The 19,427-nt window shown below is 50.2% G+C and overlaps 1 protein-coding gene across 2 annotated transcripts in view; it reads left to right on the forward strand.

The window, feature by feature from the left end:
• The first annotated feature begins 2,159 nt into the window (after positions 1-2,159).
• The window catches only part of PLXNA2 (plexin A2), a 219,783-nt gene continuing 202,515 nt past the window's right edge, over positions 2,160-19,427 (forward strand). The window contains exons 1-2 of one of the 2 annotated variants that reach the window (XM_009238345.4): positions 2,212-2,908; positions 4,526-4,601. The gene's annotated coding sequence lies outside the window, so the exon portion shown is untranslated. Of the gene's footprint in view, positions 2,909-4,525; positions 4,602-19,427 lie in introns of both variants that reach the window. The other variant, XM_002809516.6, reaches the window with a different exon arrangement.

Consider the following 19,427-nt stretch of genomic DNA (forward strand, 5'->3'; position numbering starts at 1 on the left):
CAAGTTAGCGCTCTTTCCATTGCTATGCTGACCACTGGCTCTTCCTTAGTCTCACAGGACTCAGATCTTAGACCCTGTTCAGTGGCAATGTGGAATCTGGATGGCAGCGTGCCACCCTGTCAGCCACAATGTGTTCTCCCGCCTGTGTTCCCTCTCTCTCCCTTTATTCAGGAAAGAGAGGGGAGGTGTGGGGATAAAAAGACGGGGTGAGGGGAAGAGTCTGTTTCATTTTATGCTTCCTTGCTCTTCATTCTAAGATTTATTTCTGGACCACAGGAGTGGGGGGGAGGGGTGTATGAGAAAATTATTTAAATTGTATCATAATCTTCCCAAGATGTGATTAAATTGAGGAATAGGGAAGAGAGGTGACCTCTTCCAGAGTCAGACAGCACTTTATTTAGAACCAGAGGGCCCTAATTTTCAGCTTGGAGCTTCATCAATTAGATGTCTCCAATCCTACCACTGCTGGTCTTAGGTGTAGCTGGCCAAACTCCATGAACAAACAGGGGAAGTGTTCCAAAATCTTCTAGCATCTTCTTCAAATCATCTTTCTTAATAAATTGTGGTTTAGATTCAGTCTACCCAGAGATAAAAGGATCGACTAGACTGTCTGCATGGGGAGACAAGATCTACTTATAAAAATAAATAAATAATAATACAGGGTAAATATGATAATTTACTGGTGTGTTACCAACAATAAATGCTAAAGAAGTTTGAAGGAAAGAACAGGTATGGATCAGGCAACACAGCTTAGACAGATTCTTTGTGGTCCCACAGGACAAAACTAGCAGTAGCCAGTGAAAGTTACAGGAACACAAATTTCAGCTAATTACAATGAAGAACTTTTGAAGAATTCGCTGATTTCTGCAGATGTTGGAGTAAAGCCTGGACCCCCCAGTCCTGTATTGAATGCGCGATTGTTCGAGATGACTGGTTAGTCTAGATTTCCTTTTCTTCTCCCTCTCTTTCTCTCTCTCTCTTTTCTCTGGCTCCCTTTCTTCATCCCTCCCTCCCTTCATTTCTTCTGCCGCTACTGCTCTAAGAATTTGGTGCAATTGCTTTTAGGTATTCGCAGTGATTTTTGTTGTTTTTTCGATTTATACCACTGAGGACTGTGGCCACGAGAGGGCAGTAGAGGAAGCTTATCAGAATACTTGGACAGGAGTAAACTCCTGTGCGCTCTAATCGCGAGCAGGGACTACGCAGATCCTGCGAACTCGCTGGGGTCCAGCTTGCAGGCCCCTTCCGGAAAGCAGTGTCTAGAGGCTGCGGAGTTACTGAGACTGTGTGGCGAGGAATCAGTGGCCTTGAGGGCACCGAGGCATTGTCATCCAGAATCCCGAAACCTCTCACCTTAGGTTATTAAAATAAGTTATCTTATTGCCACCCCTCTGATTCCCCTGCCAAAAAGATTCTCTGAATTGGATGTAGAAAGCTCTTCTCCTGTCCCCAATGCCCCCATCCAAGTCGGGACTTACCAGATGCCCAGGATCCCTATCAGGGCTGGAAGTTTGAGATTCAATTCAGAGCAAGGTTCATCTTCTCATTGCAATAATAATAATAACAACAACTTCAAGCCTTGACAGCTTGTTGGCCTTTTTTTTTTTTTAATTTACAAGAAGAGGAAATTTGCTCCCACAAATTCCAAGACTCTAGTCTCAAACCCACCAGACAAGCCCCGTTCCTCCCCACTCACCCCTCACTCAAATTAAAGATGAAGAGGGAGGTGTGCAGGATGTGCGCGGTGACAGGTGATGCGAATGGGGGGGAGTCCTGTCCCTACTGCCCTCACCCACTCTTCCTGTGTTCTGAGCTCCCCTCTAACCCCAAAGCTCGACCTTCTATCCCCACCGGGGGCCAAGCCAGCTGGGCTCGCAAGGCCCCACTCGAATTCCCGGGCCCTGGCAGCATTTTCCTTGCCCCCTTGGCTACTTAAGGTGGCCGATGGGTCCGGGCTGAGCTGGGCGCGGGACAGGCAGCCGAGCGGCCTCCGGATGCCAAACCTGCTTCTCTTTTGTTGACAGCTTGCGGAGGAGGAAGTCCGCGCGGGCGGGGGAGGGGGCAGGGGGCTGGCGGTGGCGGGCGGTGCCAGCAGCGGGCGCGGCCCCTGCCCGGGCGGACGCTGCCGGCGGGGAGGGGGTTAACAGGCGCGGCCTCTATGATAATGAGCTGCATGGTAAAATAGGGAGGCCGGCGCTCAGGGCTCCGCCGCCGCCGCCGCCGCCGCCGCCGCCGCCGCCGCCGCCGCCACCGCGGGAGCCAGAGCTGCCGGGCGGAGCGGCATCCGCGCCAGACTGGAGCGGGAGGGCGGTGGAGGGCAGTTGCTGGGAATTTTTCAGCCGAGAGGGCTAGCGATCCGGAGAGAGACCCCGCGAGCTTGGGAGCGGTAGGGAGCGCGAGCGCCGCAGCCAGCGGAGCAAACCTCTAAATAGATCTGGAAAGCCAGGCTCCCGGAGGAAATGGGACTGTGAACGAACCGGAGAGCAAGAAGGGAAGGAAGCGCCGGGATTGCTGATGTCAGAGGAGCCCGGAAAGTCGCGCTGGAAAAATCTGAAGACAGCCGGGGCTCTGCTTCTTCCCCACGAGAGACACCGCCGGTCGCCCCCACACGCCCCCTCGGCGCCTCCGGGTGCCCCCCGCGAGCCGGCGACAGCGCCCAGCAGGGCTGCTGCGGGGCGACGGAGGACTGAGGGGCGCGCGGAGCGGTGACCGAGGGGCGACTTCAGGAATACAGATAAGTGTCTGGTGGCTTGACGTGGATTTTAATGAATTTGGACTCTATGTGGATTTGGTCGTGTCCCTGATTCCGAGCTGCGGGCAGGGAGAGGGGCCTCGCGCCGCCCTCAGCAGCCGGCGGCTGAGGTACACGGAGCGGGGACGGAAGGACAGACCGACGTCGCCGAGCTGGGTAAGCGGCGGCTGGGCCGGGCGCTCGGAGTCGGCAGCGCCCTCCGCCCTCTCCCCACAGGCGCGCACACCCGTGGCGGCTCTCCCGCGCCCGCCTCTTTGGGGTCCCGGCCCCAGGAGACCCGGCTTGGCCGCGGCGGGCGAGTCCCCGCGTGGGCTCGGCGACTTTCGCGGGCTGGAGCGCGGCGTGCGCGCGATCGCAGGCTCACTGGAGCCGCTGCCTCCCGCCCAGGGCTTCCCGGCCGCAGGCTGAGGGCGGCAGCAGCGCTCCGCGGCGCGCCTCCACCGCGCACCTGCCCGCGCTCTGCGGCTCTGGGGAGCTCGGGGCGGCAAGGCTGCCCCGAGAGCTGGAGCCCAAAGAGGGCCTCGGTGGCACCAGCGAGACAACCCAAAGCCACACTGGCCAGCGATCGATTTGGGGGCGTTCACTCCACTGCCGGAGTCCCTGGTGGCCGCCGACTGTCCCTTCCGATCGGGGACTGGAGATCAGGGGAAGGAGAAAACATCATTTGCGCGGGTTCCATAAGGCTCAGGGAGAGATTCCTAGGCACTGAATGGGTCTAAGTGTTTCATCTCCCGGGACTCCCTTTGCGGGTGTATCGCCCAGCAGGGGTCCAGCCCCACAGTCTGAGCACCACAGGAGTGCTGGGGGTTGAAATGGGAGTTTGCTTAGGGTCCCAGAGGCTCCTTATGAACCACTTGAGGATATTACTTTCCATGTGCTCTTTCTTGCCCCACCCCACAAGTGAGGTAGGGATCCTAGAAAATTCTAGCCATTTTTATCCATCCCACAGGTAGTCTCTATAATGCCAATCATGGTCTAGATGCCCAGAGAGTCACCAGAAACTACCATTTTAGGTCCCGGAAAAATGTCCACCTGTTTGGAATGACCCTTGCCCTAGTGGGAGCTACCTACTCAAACTCAGCTCTGCTCAGGAGGGATAGAAATAATGGGGGAGAGGAAGTTGAATAAAAGATTTGGGGCTGTAGGTCAGTAAGGGTCTAGAAATGAGAGCCCCACGAAGTAGGCAATGGAAATATGAACAGGTCTCCTGTAGGAATCTAAGATCTTAGAGTGACAGTGGCACACCAGTAGAAAGTACACAAGCGACATGAAGACAGCGTCAGTTTGACGGGACTGGGATTGCCAGTCGTAGCTTGAGGCAGTCACTTGGGGGCCCATCAGTTTGGAGGAACCCACAGAAATTTGGGGGCACATTCATTTCCTTCCATTCACACGCATAGTGGACAAGGCTTATGAGTGGCAGGCCAAGAGTATCTTGGCCGGCCTGGGCTGGAGGCTTTGAGAGCAGGAGTCAGGTTTAGCTCTCCTCTCTCCCCACACAATAGCAGTCTCCCTCCTTTGCTGGGTTTCTTTCCCAGAACTTGAAACTTCACTCTTCCCTCTGTGTTGGCTTTGGATTCTGGGGCCTTCTACTGAGTGACAGAGCCCCAGGAAGAGATAGCCTTGGCTGGAGGAATTCAGCTATTCCTAACTGAAATGTACAACTTTTATGCAGTCACCCCAGAAAGCTCCCAGAGTTGCTTGCAGCCCTCTCCCCTCTGACCTCCAGGCAAGAAAAGAGAACAATTCATTAACTTCTCTCTCTCTTCACAGAGCACCATTTGAACTAATTACCTGGGATCTCTCCTCGGTGGTGGCCTGGAGGCTGAAGGGGCAGTGAGGAGAAAGGGTAGGGAACCAAGGAAACAGAGTGGAATCTGTCAAAATACCCTAGCGAGGTTGTTTTTCATTCCCCTTTTTCCACCTGGCATCACCACGAACCCCTCCTCATCCCAGAACTTGCCCCTGCTGCCACCAGCCAGCATTACCTAAAGGAGCTATTTCCCTCCACTCCGCAGGCGATCCTCTTCAGGGACCTGCTGATAAAGGGAGGGCAATGCAGACTGCCCTCTCTGCTCCCTCACTGTCCTCAGCAAATTGCATTAGGATGGGGGCAAATTGGCTTGCAAAGCAGTTAAATGGAAATGACATTTGGAGCGATGTGCAGGGAAGATGCTGAGGAGCAGCAGTGGTAAAGTACCAGGAGATGTCTATCCAGGGACCATGAGTCTGCCAAGGAAATCCCAGCTGGTCTTTCTTTTTGGCGGGGCATAAGGACAGGGGTCCCTCAAAGCCTGGAGCAGGACAGGGGGGCTGGCTAGCTTTTAAGCCCAAGTCTAAATGAAGAGTATGGCAGTGTCTTATGTCCATCGCCCAAAACCATGTCATTACAAGGTTGGTGGCCCCCCTTTCAGAGCTGGTCTGAATACCTATCCCTGTCTTCAGAGTACTAGGGAACATTCACCCTGCAACTCTCTTGACCGTCAAAAGCTGCAGATGCGGTGAATGTAAAAGTTCATTCACCATCTGTTTTACTGAAGTCTGCACTTAAAATAAGGTTAAAAAGAAAGCCCTCAAAGAACAGCTACCTGTTTCCTAGGTCCCTTTCCCATTTACCAATACTTCTGATTACTCGGCTGGCTAATCTTTATTTCATGGGCAGGTTACAAGAAAACACAGGAACAGGAGGGAAAACCAGTGACATGGTTAAATATACAAGGCAGCAGCTGACAGCAGCCTAAACTCACCACTTTAGGTGCTATGAAATATTTATGGTGCTGGAGTTGTCACTGTTTGGGGGTTTTATAGTTTCTATCCTACCTCATTTTCTATGATTGCCTCCCTAAGATATAGGGTTTGGTGTGGGGGAGGCAATTCCTGTCTCCAGCAGCACCTCCCCACCACCACCAGCTGTCTCCCTGCATTGCCACACAGCTGTCTCTGCACACACGAACTGAGGCACAATATACTTCTGTCCATCATGGCAAATGGAGAGGCAAGGAGCGCCTAGCCAAGCCCCCACCCCCCACCCCCATTCTGATCATAAAGAGACTGGAGCATTGTGTTACAGTCTGTTAACTAGAAATAATTCAGGACCGTCCATAGGGAAACTGGTAGAAACAGGCTTTGAGGTGCTGGGAGTTTTACAGCTCATGTGCATTCCCCCTTCAGCCCCAATCACCACCGCCCCACCCAGGGGCAGTCTGTTATCAATTCATTATATGTGAATATTCTATTTCTACCCTTCACATATGCTCAGTTCAAACAATGATGAATGGAACCAGTTCCCTGAACAGTTTTTTCACTTCGTTACAAAGATTTCATGCCTGATTAGAGTAAATGAGGGGTGGATGTGCATCCACTTCTTTTTTGGTCATTTCTAAAGGTGAGCCCTGTGGAGACAGAGAGAAAGGCAGTTCTTCCCAGGGTCAAACAGCTGGTCTCAAGTCACGAGGGAGGGATGGCTGGTAAGAAGAGGATATCCCCGTCCTCCTGGGCTTAGCCCTGAGGCTCTCCTGGGCCTCATTCCCTGGCATTTGGGCATATGGAACCTCTTTATCTAGCTCCACACTGCTCCATCTGGAATTGGAGGGCAGAAATAGAGGCGAGAAAGTTCTTTGTTGGGGAGCAGGGTCCTTGCTGGGTAAGAGTGTAAGGGGAGAGGAGGAAGGAAGGGCACAGAGCTGAAAGAAATGGTGAGGCCTGAGCAGTGCAAAAGTTCTCTGCTCCTACAGTTGGTTAACCATTAACCGCCTTCCCTGCTCTGGTTCTGCCTCCCTCTTGGGTGAAAGAATATCTCTGGGAAACTCAGAGGACCAGCAGGTGTTCCCCCATAACCCCTTCACCCCAGCTTAACATTTGCTCTGTCTCCACTGTCCTGCCACAGCCCCAGGCTCAGCCACTGACCCCCACTCACCTCTTCCTCACCTTCTTCCCCTGCCCTAGCATACTCTTCCCACCCACTGCCAGTTGTCCCTTTACCCAGGCATTGCCAGTTTTTTGCAGGGAAGGGCGTGTGTCATAGACTGGGAAGCAGGCAGGGAGGTAGGGAGAATCTATTGAAGGGAGCGACCGGCTTCACACAGGATTCGGAACAGGAGCTCTGAGCTCAGGTTATAGACAGCTCTATAACTACTAGGATTTTCCTAGTGCTTCTCACTGTGGATCTGGCTTGTGGGTGGCTGTTTTGGCCGTCTGAGGTGAGTCCATGTGGTCCAAGGCCTAACCAAGGCATTCCTAGCAAGTCAGACCTGGAATCCTGAACATCAAAGAAAACCAGCAGGTGGATGGAAGATGTAGATCAAGATGCAGGAGCAAAGGCACACGTGGAAAGACAGAAGTCAAGATGTGGGCACAGGCTCAGATAAATGGAGAGAGGGAGGGAGACAGCAAGGGAAGATAAAGACAGAGAGACTGACAGTGTGAATAGGGGTGGACAGAGCTCAGAGCGAACACAAAGATAAAGTGGGAAAGAGAGCCTTGCAGGCAGAAGGGGGTTTTCTGAATCTTCACTGGCCAGGGAGGCTCTGGGCTGAACTGAGAAGCCGAAGTAGCAGGTTGTCTCCACTAGAGGGGACTCTTGAAAGCCAGGCTTGGCCCAAAACAGTGGCTTTTTTGCTTTTTTTTTTTTTTTTTAAAGAAGAAAAAAATATTAATAGATGAGATATATTCGAAACTCCCAGCTGTCACTTCCCAGAGACCACAACTGGTAGGGTCCTATCACCAGGGGGACCTTTGGGCCTCTGTCTGTTTGCAGAGGATGAGAAAGCGCCTGCAGCATTAAGCAGGGGTGCATGGGTTGTGAGCAGCTCTGGAGAGGCCTGCCCCAACAGGTCACGTCTAGGGCTGGGTGGCAGGGAGGGAGTGCATTCTCAACTTAACAGGCAGTCCAATCTGCTGGCTGGCCCACCAAAAGGCCCTTGCCGTTCTTATCAGCAACAGAAATTTCTGGCCCAACCCCGAGGGGCCTTCACATGCTTCCCGTCTCCCAACTCCCTAAATGCAGATTTTTGAGACTCTCAGGTAGTAGTGAAACTGCTCCTGAGGAGACCTTTTTATAAAGAGCTTTCAGGAACTGAATGCATGTCAACATTGTATCGCTGATTTAATCTTTTTCTTCATATTCTCTGTGGGAATCTTTCTCTGAATTATAATTCCCCCTTTCATTTCAGCAGAGGACAATATTGAGAGACAGCAGAGTCCAGAGGCTTTTCTCATCTAAGGAGATAATAACTACCTAACAGGGGCATGGAAAAATATTGAAGTTTTGGGATGGGCAGGAGACCAGAGAGCTTAGCAGCATCTCTTCCAATCTGATAGCATCCCTTCATAGTTCATCTTGGTTTGCTTTAGCTCAGATGTACCTGGAGGTCAGGGCAGGGGAAAGGGAGGATAGAGAAAAGAAAGAAGAAAAACAAGATAAATGTATCGTGTTATGAAAGTTTAATTCTGCTTTTCCTTGGCTAAAATTACTTTGAGGGTGAAAGATAAAAGGTAGTGGAGTTGCCCTTGGAAAGTTCAACTTGTCTTTCAGAGGGAAGAGGAGGAGGGATCCCAGGGCTCCCAGTGAAGAGCTGGTGAATGAGCCTGTCTCCTCTGATCCCCCCAAAACACACATAATCTCTCCGAGGCTTTAAGAAGACAGCAGCTTCTGACAGAGGAACCCTAGCACCTCCCAGCCCTCTTGGAGGAGTTGCTCTCCCAGGCTTTCTCTTGTTCTATCTAAACAGCCTCCCTCTCAACTGTAGTACAGAGGGATAGAAGAAGGAGAGATTCTTGCCCTTTGCACTGAACCAAATAGGATGACACTGAAAGCGGGAATTGGAATTCATTTAAGTTTAAATAAATAGGGATCGATCACCTGTGTGGTGCCAAGAATGTGGTAGCTCCCTCCTAATACAAGGATGAAAAAGTAATAGATCCTACCTTCAGGGCATTTACAGTACACTCAGGGAGTGGAGGAAGAAATTGCATAAGCCAAGTACCCCCAAATACCTTTAGTAAAAGGCAGAATGGCATTAACGGTGTGTACTAGGGGGTCAGAGGAAGTGAGAGCAGACAGCTCCTCAAAGCCTTTGCTTTAAGTCATGGGAGGTGAAGATTTCCAGGAGAGACTCAGAGGTGCTGGAGAACTTCACAGTTTCTTGTGAAGAAGGATGACTATTTAAATGCTCTCGCAGGCTCCAGCCTCTCACAGCTACCCGTACCTACCCAATTTTCCCCTCGTTCTTCTCTGAGGATTTTAAACTGGACAGCGCTGGAGTTGTTTTCTATTAGTCAATATCCTAGAGCAAGGACTCCAGGGTGCACACTCCCAAGGGTTTTCATGTTGTATTCTATGTAAATTGCATCCCTTTCCGGTACTTCTGGAGCTGGCGTGTAGAGGCCAGTGTGGTGCCTCAGGAAATATTATTACTCATCCACATTCACATTTAAGTGTCCAGAATCCTGCTATTATGCATCTACTCTTATCTGAATGAAGTTATTAAATGGAAGGACCTGAGAGGGAAGATTTGGATTTTATCCCTACACCTTGGCTGTCCACTCCTCGGGCTGCCTCTGCCATGTGCTTGCTACCTGGAGAAGGAGCCAATCTCTTTAAAGCTTTCTGTCCATAAAGAGGGTAGAGGGATACTAATAGAGAAAGGTTAGAAGGATGAAGATTTCAACTCAAAGAGAAGGTAGCCATTCTCTTTTAAGCTTTCTGTCCATAAAGAGGGTAGAGGGATCCTAATGGAGAAAGGTTAGAAGGACGAAGATTTCAACTCAAAGATAGTCTCTAATCCTGTAAAGGAAGGTCATGCTCTCCCTGCACCTTGTCTGAGGCTGGGGGAGCCACATCAGTGATGCTGTCAGGGAACTGACCCCTGCACTGGGAAGCGCAGAGCTAGGGCCATACTTGGGCTTCAAGAGGCCTGGGAAACCTTGGAGATTCTATATCTTCAAGAATGATGTGGGTATGTGTAGTCTTGTATTTCTGAAGAGAAGGAGTTCTTGCCCCCTCCACAATGTAAAGAGCCACTAGATTCCAGTCTCTAGAGCCTTTCCTAGCCATCATTTCCGCTTCTGCTCTGGTGGTGGAACAGGGCTTTGGATGAGGAGCTGTAACCCCAGTGCCTCTGAGAGTGGTAGACAACTCACTGAGTGGACAAGAGCACACCAGGGACAGCTCAGAATGTCAGGGGAGCCTATGGATTGTGATTGCTCTGTGACTATGGGCAGGTCTTTTTACCTTTGAGCAGGTGTTAGAGGGAGCAGCCGGCCAGGCAGTGTGCTCCACCCTTTAAGGGAGAGAGGGTGGAAGGTTCAGGGGCAGAGAAAGGGGTGTGTAGAAAAGCCCTGCCTTGCCTTGTAGAGGCAGCAGGACCAGCGGGCAGACAGAAGTGGCAAGAGGGGATGTTGCTGCTTTGAAGTGGTTTCCTGCTTCATAAAAGCGAAAGGCCTCGGCTGGGCTGGGTAAATATTACGTTGGCCTCTGACCTCCCACCTCCCCTGACTGCTCCCCCGGTTTCCCATTTTTTTCTCCTGAGGAACAAAAATACCTGAAGGAGAAGAGCCAATTTTTTGAATTTCACTGAGAACAGGGTTCTTAGTGGGAGCCCAGCCCAAGCCAGACAGGAAGACCCAGGCTCCTTCCCTGTCCACAGACAGGAGGCCCCTCGTGAGTCAGCAAAGCTCTCGTTCCAGGTCTCCGCTCCATGTTTTAGGGCAGTGGTGTTTTCCAGGAGCAGGGCCGGCTGGGGATTTCACAGTGCCCTGATGACGCTGACGCCCCACCCTCACTCCAGCTGCCTAAAACTTTCTAACAAGTCCCTTCACTCTCTGTGACATTAAAACCCAGGCTACCAGGTTTTCTGTAAGGCAAACACCCCACCCCCTGAGGTTTATCTGTAAATGAACAAAATTCGAGTCTACCGTCCCACTCTGAGTGACCCACAGGGGTCAAGTTCTTCAAGTTCTTCAGCTTTCTTGGCCCACAGACTTAGAGAGAAAGATCTGAACTGCATGGGGAGCTGGAAGCCCCTCCCAGTGCCCTCCTGCAGGAGGTTTAGGCCCCACTGAGATGGTTGAGAGCAGATGGTCAGGAAGAGCCTGGTGTCAAAGAATCAAACAGGAACTAAGTGCCTGCCTTCACACTTGTAGCCCTTTCCATTTGCTAAAGATTTCTCACCTGTTGACCGGTGCTCACCCTCCATTTGTTCCCTGGTCCCAGGAGGGAGATAAGAGGTTAGTTACGCTCTGGCAGAATTGGCTCCTGCCGCTTACCCAGCACCTCAGTTTCTCTATCTGTATAATGGAATGAACACTCAAGCACCTTCACTTGTCTTTGTTTCTGGAGCCAGGCCCAGGAAGAGGGTGTTAGGAAAGTTGGAAAAATGACAAGTGCTGGAAACAAGGAAAACTATTCTAAATTTTGGAACAGGTATAAGAAGCGAAACTAGGGTTATTTTCCCCCTCTCTCTCCAAATTTGTTTGGAATTTTCTGAGAAAAGTAAGATTTTATTTAAAGAAAATCTCTATGCTAAAGTATAAAGGGCTGAAGACTTGGTGGAGATGGGACATAGAGAAGAAAGCCAATGGTGGCCCTGCAAAGAGACCACATTCAGGGCTTGTAGTCAGCATTTAGCCAGTGGGATTGGAATCTGAATTCTGACTTTGCTGCCCTTGGGTTTTTAGTGCCTTCAGAGCTCTAAGAGTGGACATGAATGACACTGTCATAGGATTGGTAGGTTGGCATTGCTATGGGAGTCAACACTTCATGGAATAAGAAAATGCAGAGCTCATGGGCGTCTGCCTGGCTGCAACAGGGCTTGCATCTCTCCTGCACAGAGTAGCTTTTACCCAGGCCCACATAGTGGATGTGAAACCCAAGTCCAAACTGGGTAAGTGCATTGCCCTGAATCACACAGCAAGCTGCCATTCACTGTCCTCCAATTGCTAGGAGGTTTGTTTGCCCCAGCCTCACCCACCACACTCTTTTGATCTGCCCACTTAGCTACCTTTTCTTTTCAGTCTTTTGTCCCCTGCACTGTGCCCAGTGACCTCTCCCATCTCTGTCTCTTCCTTGGTTTTGAGCAGACAGGCATCTCATGAGAGCTCCTACGGGCAGGGACATGGATGGAACAGACACATCACAGAGTGTGTTAGCAGGAGTGGAGTCCAGGAGCCCAAGCTGGACCCTGGGGCTCAGGGATCAGATCCTTGGTAGCACTGATCATCGGTCAAAACCTAGCAGGATGTCTGGGGAGAAGCATCAGCTGTCTTCTAGTAGGCCAAGAAGCTCCCCAAGCACCACAAGGAGCTTTGTCCCTGTTGGAAGTGCAGAGTACGGGATGGGGCCTGTGAGAGGAGAGTCCTAAACATCCCACAGCACTGTCCAAGAGCCTGCTGCAGAAAATGGGGGCAGCAAGAGCCCTTGATTTTCCTTTCTAAATAATATTTTTTTAAGAAAGAGTTTGAATTGCAGAATAAATAGGTGTTTGGTGTAGAATACTTGGGAAATGTTTTTGAGTGTTTAATAGTAGCTTTTACCCGGGCCCACATAGTTGATGTGAAACCCAAGTCCAAACTGGGTAAGTGCATTGCCCTGAGTCACACAGCAAGCTGCCATTCACTGCCCTCCAATTGCTAGGATGTTCGTTTGCCCCAGCCTCACCCACCACACTCTCTTGATCTGCCCACTTAGCTACCTTTTCTTTTCAGTCTCTTGTCCCCTGCACTGTGCCCAGTGACCTCCCCCATCTCTCTCTTCCTTGGTTTTGAGCAGTCAGGCATCTCATGATGAAGCAGTATTCCCTGTGAGAACTGACCTCTCCTCTTCTCTTCCCATCTGCCGGCCCTTAGCACACACCACAGCACTTCCATGATGCTGGGCAGTGTGGTGTCAAAAGACCCCCCCCTTTTAAATAGCTCCAACCAGCTTTCCTCCATCCACAGCAAGCCTTGATATTTGCACAGTCAATGGCTCTGGCAAGGCCAAGCTGCCCCTCCCTCCCCGAGAGGCACTGTGGGCACTGTTTGTGTTTCAGTCTCTATAGACTCAGCATTCACAACTTGAAGAGGCTGAGACAATGACCCAAGCAGCTGCCTGCAGACTGTGCTGGCTGGGAGGCGCAGAGAGCTCCAGTCTCACAAGGCTGCGAGGGAATGAGAGGCAGGGAGGGTCGCCCCAGCCTGGATTTGCACACCATGCACCTGGGAGCATTCTCAGGCAGCTGTGGCTGACCTGGAGGAAATGAAGGGGGCTGGGATCCAGAGAACCTGGTCTAGGCCACCCGATTGACTTCCACTGCGAGCCCCCAGCTTCCTTGGCCAAGTTTTCCACCAACTGTGCAGTCCCTGGGGGCCAGGAAGAAAAAGCAGGGCCCTGGGGAAGCAGCCATGTCTGGCCTGGGGATGGGAAGAGGCAACATTTGTCTGCATAGAGAAAAATAGGAAGCTTCACCTGGGAGAAGAAAACAAGATACATTCCTTGCAAGAAATTTTAAAGTTGGTGCAGCATAATTTCATTTGACTGAACAAGTGTTTATAGGATATGCATATACTGAGTATGATAGAGGGGAGACAAGTCATTGTCCAGGCTCTTGAGGAGGTTTCAACCTGGCAAGAGAGGGTATGCACACAAATCATCGTCCTACAAGTCACAAATAAGTAGTACAAAAAGACAGAAGGAGAGAGATTAGCCAGAGCTATCCCAGCCTGGAAAGGGCTACTTAGGGAGGGAATGGGCTCTACAACATTTAGGGAATTCAAGCAGAGGCTAGAAGATGGCCAGGTCTCAAGAAGAGATTCCTGCATAGAGCAGAAAGATATTGTAGCTGATAGCTGAGGTCTCCACCCACCCTAAATCTTCTAAGCTTGAGTTTCCCTCTTTGCTGCTAAGTAAATCCAAATTCAGTGGAGGAAAAGGCTGTGTTATGAAGTGGAGTGTCAGGTCCATACGATTGAATTCCAAAGTAAGTAAAGTTGGTTCTCACACCTTCAGGCCCATGGCAGTCTCCTCTGAGCAGGGTGCGAGGAAGGCTAGGCTGGGATTAGCCCTGGTCTCCTCTGGAGCCAGAATTCTCCTAATCATGTTAAAATTAACACTCCCTCTACAGGCAGGAGCAGACCCCTCTGAACTGAGATTTGGTCAATTCTCTGCTTGCACAGCTCTAACTTCTAATCATTGTCATAAACAGGACGGAAGCAGCTGCTCACTCCAGTCTATTATCAGCTTGGTTGGAGACAGAGAAATTTAAATGACAGTAAGATGCTTAGCAAAGAAACGAAAGTCAGTGTTAAAAATAAAGAAAACAAGATAGCTTGTTTCATCAAAATAGAAGGGTTATTAAACAGGCCTGAATTAATCAGTGATCTGCCACTGTCAGGAATTGAAGAGCAGCAGGGCCAGGGCTGAGAGCTGGGAGGAGATGGGTAAAGAGAGGAGTCAAGGCAGATAGGAGCCTTCTGTACTCTTGGGCTGGCTGCAGGGACTGCAGAGGTGCTTGGTCTTCAGAGGGGTTGCTGGCAGCTGCATTCTTTCCCACAATAAAGGGCCGGCTGGGAAGAGGGAGACTGGCACAGTGGTCTCTCCTTACAGATTTGTGCTTTTGGATCCTTTCCATCTGCCACCACCTGTGCAAGCCCCTGGGGCCATGTCCAGGCCTCAGCCCCTCCCCAGCCCTCCTTCCCACCTGCCAGAACTGGGCAAGAGCCAAATGGCATTCAGTGGATGGCCAGCAGCTCCCAGCCCCAGGCCTTTTCCTCTAAACATTCGCAGGGGGGTCCCCAAGAATTCAACTCTGAGTCACAGCTCCTTAGACCCCACATCCATTTGCAAAGAGTAGTAACAGGATATCCCCAACTATGGTCCGAGTATTGCTTATGTGCAGGCAGAGAGTATCCTCTTGAGTAAGTGATCTCTTCCAAGATATATCTGTTGGTGGCATCTGCAACGTCAGGCAGCAGAGAAGCCAAGTGACATGTTTAACTCCAGGACCCCCCAAGTCCGAGTCCCACTTTCACATCTGGTGCCTTTGCCAAACTATTCAACCTCAAATATACCTAAGTCCTCTCACCTGTAAACTGGTGATGCGTATGCTGCTCTCAACCTCACCAGCTTGAGTAAGGGGTACATTAGCAGGATGATGCATGTGAAATTTTTAGGAAACTATAAAATCATTGCACAAATACTTGTTCATATTACAGTGAGGTCCCTTGCACACTCGGAACCAAACATCAGAAGAAAGGTTTTTCCAAAGGGTGTGGAATGCATCTGGGAGGAGAGCAGACAGACGTGCTCACACCTTCGCAGGGGCATGGAGGGGAGGGCGGGTGGCCAGGCACATCTGTGTGCACATGTGCCTTCATCCGGTGCGGAACATGTTGGATCTTGAGTCAATCACTCCAGGAGCATTTTCTTTGCTCCTTGACCTCCACATTCTTTCTCCTCACCCCTCCCTCCCGCTTCCCTCCTGGGTCCCTCCTGGCTGTTTACCCTTTTCCCGGCTTCTCTCTCACACCCCATTCATCATCCAGGGCCAGATTCTCACTCAGGGAGCTCTTTTCATCTCCTGCCCTAGGTCCTTCCTCCCCGGCCTGCCATTCCCACCCTTCTCCCCATCAGCACATTCTTCTCCCTGTCTCAGCGTCTCTGAAAACTGCGCCCTTCACTCTCCCTTACAGTGGGCTGAGGGATCCGAGAGGTCCGGGGCTGGGCTGATAGCACCTCGAGGGTCTCAAATGTCTACTTCCTATGCTCCTTCACCAAGGGGCTGATGCCACTCCAGGTGCTTAAGGGTCCTTCAGGCCGAGTGTCTGTACATCTTGGCACAGAAAAAGACTAAGTGGTCAGACCTCTGCCCAGAGTTCCAGCCATCCCTCAGTTTCCGCATGCCCCTTTAATCCAGCTCCATGGCACTCCCCTTGCTTGGTGTGTGTAAGTGTGAGCGTGCCTGTTACTTAGGAGAGGCTGTCTGACAGCTAAGGATCTCTACTGCAAGAGCTGGGAGTCTCAGACAAAGAGAGAAAAATAATAGAAACTGCAGGGGGGAAGATACAGGGTGGGGACATAGCCTGCTTAAGAAGCTTCCTCCTGAAAAGGAGTTAGAGCTTTTTTTATTGGAAGGCTGGCTGTTGGTTCAGAAAAGCACTAGAGAGAAAGAGAGGCAGGGAAAGACAAGGAAGGAAGAGGAACTTCAGCCTGTGTACCAAGGCAGACCTGTATGGGAAGGGCCCAGAGAATGCGAGGCCCCAGCCTAAGGAGCTGGTATCTCAGCATCTTCTCCTCCTCCTCAGGACCGGTTTTCCTCTTTCCTCCTCCACGCCCTTCTGTGCTGCCACAGGTGCCTGGATAAACCAGCAAGAGCAACACAAGTGGTCCTAAATCACCCAAGGGCCATGAGAGGTGGGTGGCCTGAAATCGTGGGACCACTGATAGAACTGGTGGGAATGACAACTCAAGACCTCAGGTCAGCACGGGGAGAAGGTGGGACTAGCAGCACCCTGTTTGCTTCTTCCGAGAGGACTGGGTCTGGGGAGGCGGGTGCTGGGTCACCATGTTCTGCTGCACAATGATCACCGCTCTCTTGAGCTAAAACAGAACCCTCAGAATTTGTCACCATCATACAAGGCAGCCAAGGAGATGATGTCCTTGTACAGTGTTTCTCCAAAAGCAGAAACAAGAATAACTGGTGTTTACTTAGAGCTCTAGAGTTTACAAAACAATTTCACATCCATTATCTCATTGATTCTCACCACAACCCTGTGAGGTGTCATTTTAAAGCTGAGGAAAGTGAGGCTTCAAAAGGTTAAATAACATGTTCAAGGTCACCGAACTCGTAAGTGATAGAATGAGACTTGAGCCCAGGTCCATCTCCAAAGGCCAAGGTCTTTTCTCTGCGCCATCCAGCACTGTGAATTTGACCTCCTTGTTGAAGACCGTGTTCTGGAACCTTCCAAGGGGACTTCCCTCACCGCACTCTGTTGATAACTTTATATTGTGAATTTGTCATTTTTTATTATTATATGTTTTTTATGTGATCCATGATATTATATGGTTAGCGGCTCTGGAGCTCTCTTGCAAAGACTTTTCCTGCACAAGTCTGGATTATACATTCTTCAAAGACAGAGCTGGTATCTTCCCATTCTTCTCCATCTTTCTTCCCACCTCACCCATCTAGCCTCACCCAGTGGGTTCAAGGCAAATAATAGCCAGGATCCTTCCTAAATCATTCACCTCCTTCTTCACTACCTCCTGAAGATCAGTCATGACAGATCCCTGATCCAAGTGTATTAGTTCAAATCATTTCTTGAGGCCGACTAGCAGGGACAGTGTCCACTGAGGAAAAGCAAATGAGCACACCTGGGCACCCCCTCTCGCTGCTCTTGACAATTCAGGCTGAGCACAATACTGAGTGAAAGTTATCATGCTAGCCCTGCACGATACCAAGAAGCACGATATATTGTTCCTGCCTTCAAAGACCCTCTAATTCAGTGGGGAGATAGGAAATAGTCACATAAAAAAGACAGCTCAATGCTGCAATGTAGTGTGTGCTAGAATCAGTGTGTGATTCTAGCCTCTCCACCTCCAATCTCCTTTCTCTCCTCCAAAGTCAGTTAAAAACCGGCAGTTTTTAGAGAGAAAGAGAGGCAGGGAAAGACAAGGAAGGAAGAGGAACTTCAGCCTGTGTACTGAGGCAGACCTGTATGGGAAGGACCCAGAGAATGCGGGGCCGAGCCTAAGGAGCTGGTATCTCAGCATCTTCTCCTCCTCCTCGGGATTGGTTTTCCCCTTTCCACCTCTACTCCCTTCTGTGCTGCCACAGGTGCCTGGACAAACCAGCAAGAGCAACACAAGTGGTCCTAAATCACCCAAGGGCCACTAGAGGAAACCATTCAAACCAGCAGTTTTTAATTGACTTTGGAGGAGAGAAAGGAGATTGGAGGTGGAGAGGCCCTAGAGGGTTTATGAGGCTTTGAAGGATGGGCTGGGTTTGGATAGGCAAAGAAGGGAGTGGAAACAAGCATTCCAGGGCAGGGTGTTTTGGGGACTCAACAGACCAACCAGTTTGTTGGAAGAGGAGTCACTCTGGGAGAGGTGGGCAGTGAGGTTTGAGAAAGACAGAAGAGCCAGCTGGGAAAGGACTTGAACTTGGTGATTAGCAGTGCTGAGTCTATCTGGGCAACAGCCCAGATAGAACAACAGAAGGTGTTTCCATAGGTGAATTTCACACTTCAGCCATGTGCCTGGCAAAGTCAGACAATGGGTCTGAGGCACAAGGAATGAGGCAGCACAAGGCACAACTTGCAGATCTGTGGCTGGATCTTGGCTGCCAGTGGGTTTCACCAGGGTCTGTCTCAGAGGAAGGCCTGGATGGTGACAATGTCACTGTCTTACAAGCATTATTTTCAGGGAGGCAGCGAGGGGATTCCTGGTGAAGAGCCCCGCCCTTTGAACTTTCGGGAACCCTAGCTTCTGGAAATGAGCAGTGCTAAAAAGTGCACATCATCTGGCACTAATGGCCACTCTCCCTGAGATAGAGATGAAGCATCAGGGATTGGGAGTGATCCTTGTCCCTAGAGCACTTCAATGGCCAGCCATGTGAGGCCACTGGAGGTAAAAAGGAAGGTCTGCAAAAGAAAGCAGGAAGTTCGCTCACCTGGGTCTCCTGGGAGCCATTAACATTTTTCTTCAAGAAGGAAAAGATGTGGACAGCTTCAAAGGAGAGTAAGTGGGATTTTAGGGTCAGTTCATGGACCGAGAGTTGAGATGAATACCTACTGCTTTGTTCTGGCTTTTTCTTCCTCCCTCATTGTTCCTCCTTTTTCCTCCCAGTAGTATAAATTAGAGCAGTGTCATTATTTTGAAAACATTATGTTTAATGGCAGCACAATATGCCATTATATGGAGTAACTGTAATTTATTTAACCTTTTAGTTGAGTACTTTTTAAGCTTGCTCTCCTGCCCCATTTCAACCTCAAAGAGTCCCTGGCTCTCCCTTGTACAGTGAAGATTGGATGAGAGACATTTCCAGGCTCTTTGAAAATATCATTTGGAATTGCTCTGAAAGGCGGCTGCCAAGCTAGCAAGGCTCCTGCCACAAAACACCCCTGGATTCCACCTGGTGCTTGATAACCACGACTCCTGTGTGCCCTACCCCAGCACTGCCTGGTTACCAAAATAAAGGATCAGCTCAGGGTAGACATAAATGGAACTGTGGAGCCTCAAGTTTTGACCTTTAACATAAAGTACTTGCCAAGTCTTACTAAACATTCTGGTGAGTTCTCCCAGACCAGTGATAAGAAGGTTTGGCTGAAAAATAAGTCTTAAAAATCTAGGCAGTGTAGAATAGTAGGGAAAGCATGGGCCTCGGGAATCTTGGCTTCTTAGCTGATACCCGTCACATTGGGCTTCCTGAGATTCCATTTCTTCATCTGTGAAATGGGGATAGTCATGCTCACCTTGCAAGCTAATCACACAACTATGGATAGCATATACAGGGCATGTAGCATAGCATGCCATGTAGCAGGTGGTTAATAAATAACAATAATAGTAGCTACTCTTCATTGTTTTTTTTCCAGAAAATAAGTGAGAGTTGCTAGTAATTTGCTACTCGTGGTCATTAGAGTATGAGGTCTCTTAACATGAATCTTGACTTGGCTTAGCAAAGCCATATGCCTACTTTTATTTCCT

This window comes from Pongo abelii, chromosome 1, assembly GCF_028885655.2.
Source record: "Pongo abelii isolate AG06213 chromosome 1, NHGRI_mPonAbe1-v2.0_pri, whole genome shotgun sequence".
Taxonomy (NCBI): domain Eukaryota; kingdom Metazoa; phylum Chordata; class Mammalia; order Primates; family Hominidae; genus Pongo; species Pongo abelii.